Source organism: Arachis stenosperma, chromosome 4 (genome assembly GCF_014773155.1).
Source record: "Arachis stenosperma cultivar V10309 chromosome 4, arast.V10309.gnm1.PFL2, whole genome shotgun sequence".
Classification (NCBI taxonomy): Eukaryota; Viridiplantae; Streptophyta; class Magnoliopsida; order Fabales; family Fabaceae; genus Arachis; species Arachis stenosperma.
In genome coordinates this window covers 118,457,289-118,466,203 of record NC_080380.1, presented here as the reverse complement: position 1 = coordinate 118,466,203, position 8,915 = coordinate 118,457,289, and the positions used below count along the sequence as shown (strand labels likewise).

The 8,915-nt window shown below is 35.1% G+C and overlaps 1 non-coding gene across 1 annotated transcript; it reads left to right on the top strand.

Annotated features, from left to right (window-relative positions):
- Window positions 1-757: 757 nt before the first annotated feature.
- On the top strand, window positions 758-861 carry LOC130978456 (small nucleolar RNA R71). Its single transcript, XR_009086099.1, has one exon. It is a non-coding gene; the product is annotated as a small nucleolar RNA R71 (small nucleolar RNA).
- The last annotated feature ends 8,054 nt before the right edge of the window (window positions 862-8,915 follow it).

Sequence of the window (8,915 nt, the reverse complement as noted above, 5' to 3'; positions counted from 1 at the left end):
TATGTCAATGGCCTTGCACTCTCCTTTTGGATTCTCTTCTGTATTGCTTGGGAGAGTACTGGGAGGAGTTTCAATGACTTTCTTACTCAGCTGGCCCACTTGTGCCTCCAGATTTCTAATAGAGGATCTTGTTTCATTCATGAAACTGAAAGTGGCCTTTGACAGATCAGAGACTATATTGGCTAAATTAGAATTGTTTTGTTCAGAGTTCTCTGTCTGTTGCTGAGAAGATGATGGATATGGCTTGCTATTATTCAGCCTGTTGCGTCCACCATTGCTAAAACCTTGTTGAGGTTTTTGTTGATCCTTCCATGAGAAATTTGGATGATTTCTCCATGATGAGTTATAGGTGTTTCCATAAGGTTCACCCATGTAATTAACCTCTGCCATGGCAGGGTTCTCAGGATCATAAGCTTCTTCAGAAGCTGCCTCTCTAGTACTATTGGATGCATGTTGCAATCCATTCAGATTTTGAGAGATCATGTTGACCTGTTGAGTCAACACTTTGTTCTGAGCCAATATGGCATTCAGAGCATCAATTTCAAGAACTCCTTTCTTCTGAGGTACCCCATTATTCATGGAATTCCTCTCAGAGGTGTACATAAACTGGTTGTTTGCAACCATGTCAATGAGTTCTTGAGCCTCTTCAGGCGTTTTCTTCAGGTGAATAGATCCACCTGCAGAATGGTCCAATGACATTTTCGAAAATTCAGAGAGACCATAATAGAATATATCTAATATGGTCCATTCTGAAAACATGTCAGATGGACATCTTTTGGTCAGCTGCTTATATCTTTCCCAAGCTTCATAGAGGGATTCACCATCTTTTTGTTTGAAAGTTTGAACATCCACTCTCAGCTTGCTCAGCTTTTGAGGAGGAAAGAATTTGTCCAGGAATGCAGTGACAAGCTTTTCCCATGAGTCCAGGCTATCCTTGGGTTGTGAATCCAACCATACTCTAGCTCTGTCTCTCACAGCAAAAGGGAAAAGCATGAGTCTGTAGACTTCAGGATCAACTCCATTCGTCTTTACAGTCTCACAGATCTGCAAGAACTCAGTTAAAAACTGATAAAGATCTTCAGATGGAAGTCCATAAAACTTGCAGTTTTGTTGCATTAAAGCAACTAGTTGAGGCTTAAGCTCAAAGTTATTGGCTCCAATGGCAGGAATGGAGATGCTTCTTCCATCAAACTTGGACGTTGGCTTTGTGAAGTCACCAAGCATTCTCCTTGCATTATTATTATTTTCGGCCATCTCCTTCTCTTGTTCTAATGTTTCTGAAAGGTCACCTTTAGAATAATTTAATTTAGCTTCTCTTAATTTTCTCTTCAGAGTCCTTTCAGGTTCTGGATCAATTTCAACAAGAGTACCTTTATCCTTGTTCCTGCTCATATGAAAGAGAAGAAACAAGAAAAAAGGAATCCTCTATGTCACAGTATAGAGATTCCTTTGTGTTAGAAAAAGAAAGGGGTATAAGAAAGAAGAAGGATGGATTCGGATTTATGGATGAAGAGAGGTGAAGAGAAGTGTTAGTAATTAAATAATTAAATAGAAGAAGAAAAGAGAAGAGAGAATTCGAAAATAATTTTTGAAAAGGAGTTAGTAATTTTCGAAAATTAGAGATAAAATGTAATTAAAATTAAACATGAAATAATTAATTAATTAAAAAGAAGTTTTGAAAAAGAGATGAGATATTTTCGAAAATAGAAGAGAGAAAAGTAGTTAGGTGGTTTTAAAAAAGATAAGAAACAAACAAAAAGTTAGTTAGTTGATTGAAAAAGATTTGAAATCAAATTTGAAAAAGATAAGAAGATAGTAAGTTAGATAAGATATTTTGAAATCAAATTTTGAAAAAGATAAAATTTTTGGAAAAGATAAAACAAAAGATAAAAAGAATTAATTTAAAAATTTTAAAATTATTTACTTCACTAACAAGAAACTACAAGATAAGATTCTAGAACTTAAAGATTGAACCTTTCTTAATAAGAAAGTAACAAACTTCAAATTTTTGAACCAATCACATTAATTGTTAGCTAATTTTCGAAAATATGATGTAAAGATAATAAAAAGATTTTGAAAATAATTTGAAAAATATTTTTGAAATTTTCGAAAAATAAAGAAAATGAAAAAGATATGATTTTTTTGAAAAAGATTTTTGAAAAGATAAGATTTTGAAATTTGAAATTTTGACTTGACTTGTAAGAAACAACTAATTTTGAAAATTTTTGACCAAGTCAATCCCAAAATTTCGAAATTTTGGAGGGAAATAAGGAAAAGATATTTTTTGATTTTTGAATTTTTAATTATGAGAGAGAAAAACAACAAAAATGCTCAATGCATGAAATTTTTAGATCAAAACAATGAATGCATGCAAGAATGCTATGAATGTCAAGATGAACACCAAGAACACTTTGAAGATCATGATGAACATCAAGAACACAGTTTTTGAAAAATTTTTGATGCAAAGAAAACATGCAAGACACCAAACTTAGAAATTTTTAATGCTTGGAAAATATGAATGCAAAGATGCACATGAAAAACAAGAAAAGACATAAAACAAGAAAACATCAAGATCAAACAAGAAGACTTATCAAGAACAACTTAAAGATCATGAAGAACACTATGAATGCATGGGATTTTCGAAAAATGCAAGAAAAAATTTTTAAAGCATGCAATTGACACCAAACTTAAAAATTGACTCAAGACTCAAACAAGAAACACAAAATATTTTTTTTATTTTCATGATTTTCTAATTTTTATTGGATTTTTATTAATATTTTCGAAAATAAAGTTGGAAAAAAAAACGAAAAATAAAAGAAAAATTTTGAAAAAGATTTTTGAAAAGAAAATTACCTAATCTGAGCAACAAGATGAACCGTCAGTTGTCCATACTCGAACAATCCCCGGCAACGGCGCCAAAAACTTGGTGGACGAAATTGTGATCATGCTTGTATCATTTGTGATCAATGTTCATATAGGCTCTTTGGTATGTACACAAAAACTATTGTGTCTCTTGTTGAATTCACAACTCCGTTCAACTAACCAGCAAGTGTACTGGGTCGTCCAAGTAATAAACCTTACGTGAGTAAGGGTCGAATCCACAGAGATTGTTGGTATGAAGCAAGCTATGGTCACCTTGTAAATCTCAGTTAGGCAGATTAAAATTGTTTATGGGTTCGAAAATAGAAATAATAAAATAGAAATAATAAAAAGGGATAGAATACTTATGTAGATTTATTGGTAGGAATTTCAGTTAAGTATATGAAGATGCTGTATGGCTCAAGGACGCCTGCCCTCCCACTGCTTCAACTCAATCCTTCTTACTCCTTTCCATGGCAAGCTGTGTATAGGGGTTCACCAGCAACGGTGGTTACTTTCAATCCTCTCGGGAAAATGGTCCTCTGCGGCTGTCACTCGCATGGCTAATCGTCTGGAGGCATCACCCATGGTTGATGGCTACATCCCATCCTCGCAGTGAAAACTACGCTCACGCACTCTGTCACAGCACGGCTAATCACTGGTTGGTTCTTACTCATACTGGAATAGAATCCCTTGATTCTTTTGCGTTTGTCATCACGCCCAGCACTTGCAAGTCTGAAGCACGTCACAGTCATTCATTACCGGAATCCTACTCGGAATACCACAGACAAGGTGAGACTTTCCGGATTCCCAGGATCCTACTCGGAATACCACAGACAAGGTGAGACTTTCCGGATCCTCATAAATGCCGCCATCTATCTAGCTTATACCACGAAGATTCTGTTGGGGAATCTAAGAGATACACATTCAAGCTCTGTTGCATGTAGAACGGAAGTGGTTGTCAATCACGCGCATTCATAGGTGAGAATGATAATGAGGGTTATTGACTCATCACATTCATCATGTTCTTGGGTGCGAATGAATATCTTGGAATAAGAATAAGAGAGATTTGAATAAAAGAAAATAGAACTTCATTAATACTTGAGGTACAGCAGAGCTCCACACCCTTAATCTATGGTGTGCAGAAACTCCACCGTTAAGAATACATAAGTGAAAGGTTCAGGCATGGCCGAATGGCCAGCCCTTTCCATCATCAAGTGACCGAATGATTAAAGACTTAAAGTGGTCAAAAGATCTCTAATACAATAGTTAAATGTTCTATTTATAATAAACTAGCTCCTAGGGTTTACATGAGTAAGTAATTGATGCATAAATCCACTTCCGGGGCCCACTTGGTGTATGCTTGGGTTGAGCTTGATTAATCCACGAGCTGAGGCTTCTCTTGGAGTTGAACTCCGAGTTATGACGTGTTTTGGGCGTTTAACTCCGGATCATGACGTTTTTCTGGCGTTTAACTCCAGACAGCAGCATGTACTTGGCGTTCAACGCCAAGTTACGTCGTCATTCTTCGAATAAAGTATGGACTATTATATATTGCTGGAAAGCCCTGGATGTCTACTTTCCAACGCCGTTGAGAGCGCACCAATTGGAGTTCTGTAGCTTCAGAAAATCCATTTCGAGTGCAGGGAGGTCAGATTCCAATAGCATCAGCAGTCCTTTTGTCAGCCTTTTTCAGAGTTTTGCTCAAGTCCCTCAATTTCAGTCAGAATTTACCTGAAATCACAGAAAAACACACAAACTCATAGTAAAGTCCAGAAATGTGAATTTAACATAAAAACTAATGAAAACATCCCTAAAAGTAGCTTGAACTTACTAAAAACTATCTAAACACAATGCCAAAAAGCGTATAAATTATCCGCTCATCACTTAACCCCAGACGGGATAATACCCTATGACGAGTTAAGTTATGGTCAACTTATTTCTTTCATCCAAAAGGTTGCTCTGAAGATTTGTCAAGATGATAACATCCAAAGGCAACTTACTCGTGAGAAAACCCAAAATCGTATTGATCTGGGAACTTTCTATGAACAATTTGGTCTTCCTGCTTGTCATCCAAGGAAATCTAAAAGTTCATCCAATCGAAAAGTTTTTAAACCTAATCCTGAAAAGAATTTCAGAAGATCCAAAAAATATTTTCAAAAACCTAAAATTGAAAAAGGTTTCCAAAAGAATTTCCAAAATCACCCACACAAAAACCCCATTACTTGCTATACATGTAAGAAACCAAGACATATTAGCAAATACTGTCGGTTAAAAGAAAAGATTAATAATCTAAACCTTGATCATGTGATTGAGGATCAAATTAATAATCTTTTGATTGAATGCTCAGATAATGATTCTGACCCAGAATCTTCGGATGACATCAATAACATCCAAGTCGATGATATTGAATCATCCTCAGATTCAGATGTCAAGCAAATTAATATTTTATCCAAAGATCAAGATATCTTATTTGATGCTATCGAGGCTATTGACAATCCAGAACAAAAGAAAGACTTTCTTTTGAAATTGAAAAGATCTTTGCAAAAGGAGAAAAAACCCAAAAATTTGGTCCTTAGCAATAAATATGACGTCAAACCTATTTTCAAAAAATTAGAAAAATAAGTTATTCGTCCCATAACCATCCAGGATCTCCAAAGAGGTTAACAACCTTAAGAGGGAAATCCAGGAAATAAAAAAAAATCAAGACAATCATCAAATCATTCTCTCGCAGATAATGCAACAAGAAAAGTCTGATGATGAAGAACTTGATTCTCTTTTAAACCAAACTGAGTGTTCTAAGAAACAAGAAAATAAAATTTCTAACGGCAATGAGGAAAAAGAAATTCTGAGAATAATAAATGTGTTCTCTTTTATGAAGCATCATGTTCATGTCTGAATTGTCGTTAAAGATTTTGTTTTCGACACCATTGCACTCTTTGACTCAGGTGCAGATTCAAACTGTATTAAGGAAGGTCTGATCCCCATAAAATATTTCGAAAAGTCTACTGAACGTCTTAGCTCAATAACGGGCAAAAGGCTAAGTATCAATTTTAAACTAATTGATGTTTTTGTTGAAAAGGGTAATCTTAGAATTCCTACCGAATTCATCGTAGCAAAGAATATAAAAAATGATGTAGTCTTGGGGACACCTTTCATAATCTTTTTATTTCCATATCTGGCAGATTTTTCTGGACTAACCTCTTTTGTGAGAGGACAGGTAACTTTCTTTGAGTTCCTAGACTCACCAAATCAGAGATCTCTAAACTTAATTGAATCCAAGACCAAACAGATTTGCTTTTTGAAAGAAGAAATATCTTTCAAAACCCTTGAATCGCAACTTTTCCAACCAAAGATTCAAGATAAAATAAAAAATCTTTCAAATCAAATTGAAAAGTCTATCTGTTCTGATTTGCCTCATGCCTTCTGGAATAGGAAAGAACACATTGTTGATCTTCCCTATGAAAAAGATTTCAAGGAATCAAAAATCCCTACAAAAGCCCGCCCCATTCAGATGAATGAGCAGCTTTTGCAGCATTGTCAAAAAGAAATTAAAGATCTTTTGGATAAAGGATTAATTCGTCCTAGCAAGAGTCCTTGGTCCTGTTCTGCTTTTTATGTTAATAAATAAGCTGAGATAGAACGAGGAACCCCTAGACTTGTCATCAATTACAAACCTTTGAACCAAGCTTTGCAATGGATTCGTTATCCTATCCCAAACAAAAAGAATTTGCTTAATAGATTAAACCCCGCAAACATTTTTTCAAAATTTGATATGAAATCCGGTTTTTGGCAGATCCAAATCACAGAATCAGACCGATATAAAACAGCATTTACAGTTCTATTCGGTCAATGTGAATGGAATGTAATGCCTTTTGGTCTGAAAAAATCCCCATCTGAATTTCAAAAAATCATGAACGACATTTTCAACACATACTCAAACTTTGCAATCGTTTATATTGATGATGTCTTAATCTTTTCCCAAACTTTATATGAACATTTCAAGCATGTTAAAACTTTTATGTACATCATCCAAAAAAATGGTCTTGCTGTCTCTAAATAAAAAATTATTCTTTTCCAAACAAAAATCTGTTTTCTTGGTCATATGATTTTCCAAGGAACTATAACTCCAATTGAAAGATTGATTTTGTTTGCAGAAAAGTTTCCAGATTATATCCTTGATAAACCTCAGCTCCAGAGGTTCCTAGGATGTCTCAATTATGTATCAGATTTCATCCCAAATCTTAACAATCTTATTAAGCCTCTCCATGATAGGCTCAAGAAAAATCCCCCACCACGGACAGACAAGCATTCTGATATTATCAGATTTCTTAAAACTAAAGTCCGCAATCTTCCTTGTCTTTACCTACCTGTTTCTCATGCATTCAAGATAGTGGAAACGGATGCATCAGATTTAGGATATGGGGTTATCCTAAAACAAAAATTCCATGATAAAGAATGTATCATTGCATTTACATCCAAACATTGGAATAGCACTCAAAAAAACTATTCCACAATCAAAAAAGAAATTTTAGCCATAGTTTTATGCATTACAAAATTTCAATATGACTTACTCAATCAAAAATTTTTAGTCCGAGTTGATTGTAAATCAGCCAAAGGCATTTTGCAAAATGATGTTAAAAACCTCGCATCAAAACAAATTTTTTCCAGATGGCAAGCCATTTTAAGTATTTTTGATTTTGATATTGAGCACATCAAGGGTAACTCAAACTCTCTCCCTGACTTTCTCACATGTAAATATTTGTAGGGAGACAAGCAAGGATACGACAATGCCTAAAAAGGCAACTTTAGCCTCTGCTAGAGGCAGAGGCGTTCGCCTAGCCCTACCTGGACCAATAAAAAAATCTGGGTCTAGCACCCCAACTGGGTCATCTACCCAACAACCTACCCAACAATTCTTCAAAAGCTCAGCCCAACAACCAATTGAACCAACAACTAATCAATCCAAACAAACTAAGGCAGACTACGCCTTCCCAATCGAAACCCTCTTGGCTCTACAGGACCAAGGCCTTATAAAACTTAACAAAAAAACTTGGGCTGACATTTGCAGTGAGTCAGATGAAGAAATTGACTTAACACAAATGATATCTCAAATGGCCAACCAAAAAATAGTCATATAAAGACCAAAAGAAAAAGCTATTATCCAAACACCCCAAACATCCTCAATTACCACCAAAACACAAAAGGCCCAAACTAATTACAAGTCCACAAACAAAACCTCAAACATTATCCATATGGAGCCTGAATTTTGGGATAGCTCACTAGACAAAGTCATCCCAAAGATTTTTTTTTACTGGATTCTGCTTCAGGCATTGGCACCCAACAAGACCCGCCAATTTTACGAATTCATCCTAATAGATACTGACTCAGTAGCTATTAAACATTACAAAGACAAAACCAATCCTAATCTTATAACCCATTCAACCATCCAAATCATCAGAATTTTGTCCCAAAAGCAATTTGGGAACAATCTAAATAAAATTAAAAAATTTTCTCAAAATTATGACCCAATAGGTTTTAATTATTGGGACTACATGGAGTGCTGGACTAAAGTATTTTGGTTCCAAAATACTTAGCACAGACATTCATGGTTAATATATTTTAAAAGAAAAATCAATTATGTTTTTCCAAATTGGTTCTACCAATGGTGGGACTTCTTTGGGCCAATTCCAGAAATTCTACCCTCACCTACGGATGAAGGGTATAAACTTTTTCAATCAAAATTTAACAGTGAGGAAACATGTATTCCTGTAATGTTAAAATTCTTTTCAACTTTTTCATTGGCATGGGTATTCTCATGGCAATGCAAATATGCAAAATCAGACCACCCAAAATCCTTTCTAATCCTGCAAAGGCATGGTTATGTCAAATGGTGGCCTCAATTTGATTCATCAATGACCTACCCAGAAAAGGTCAGAGAATGGTTCAAATCCAATCCCGATTGTCAGAAGATTTCGGATCCAAAAACGACTTTGTTTCAGAAAGTCCAAATTTCCGCAACCATCGCAGGTGCTCAATCAAAAGAAACTCTAGCA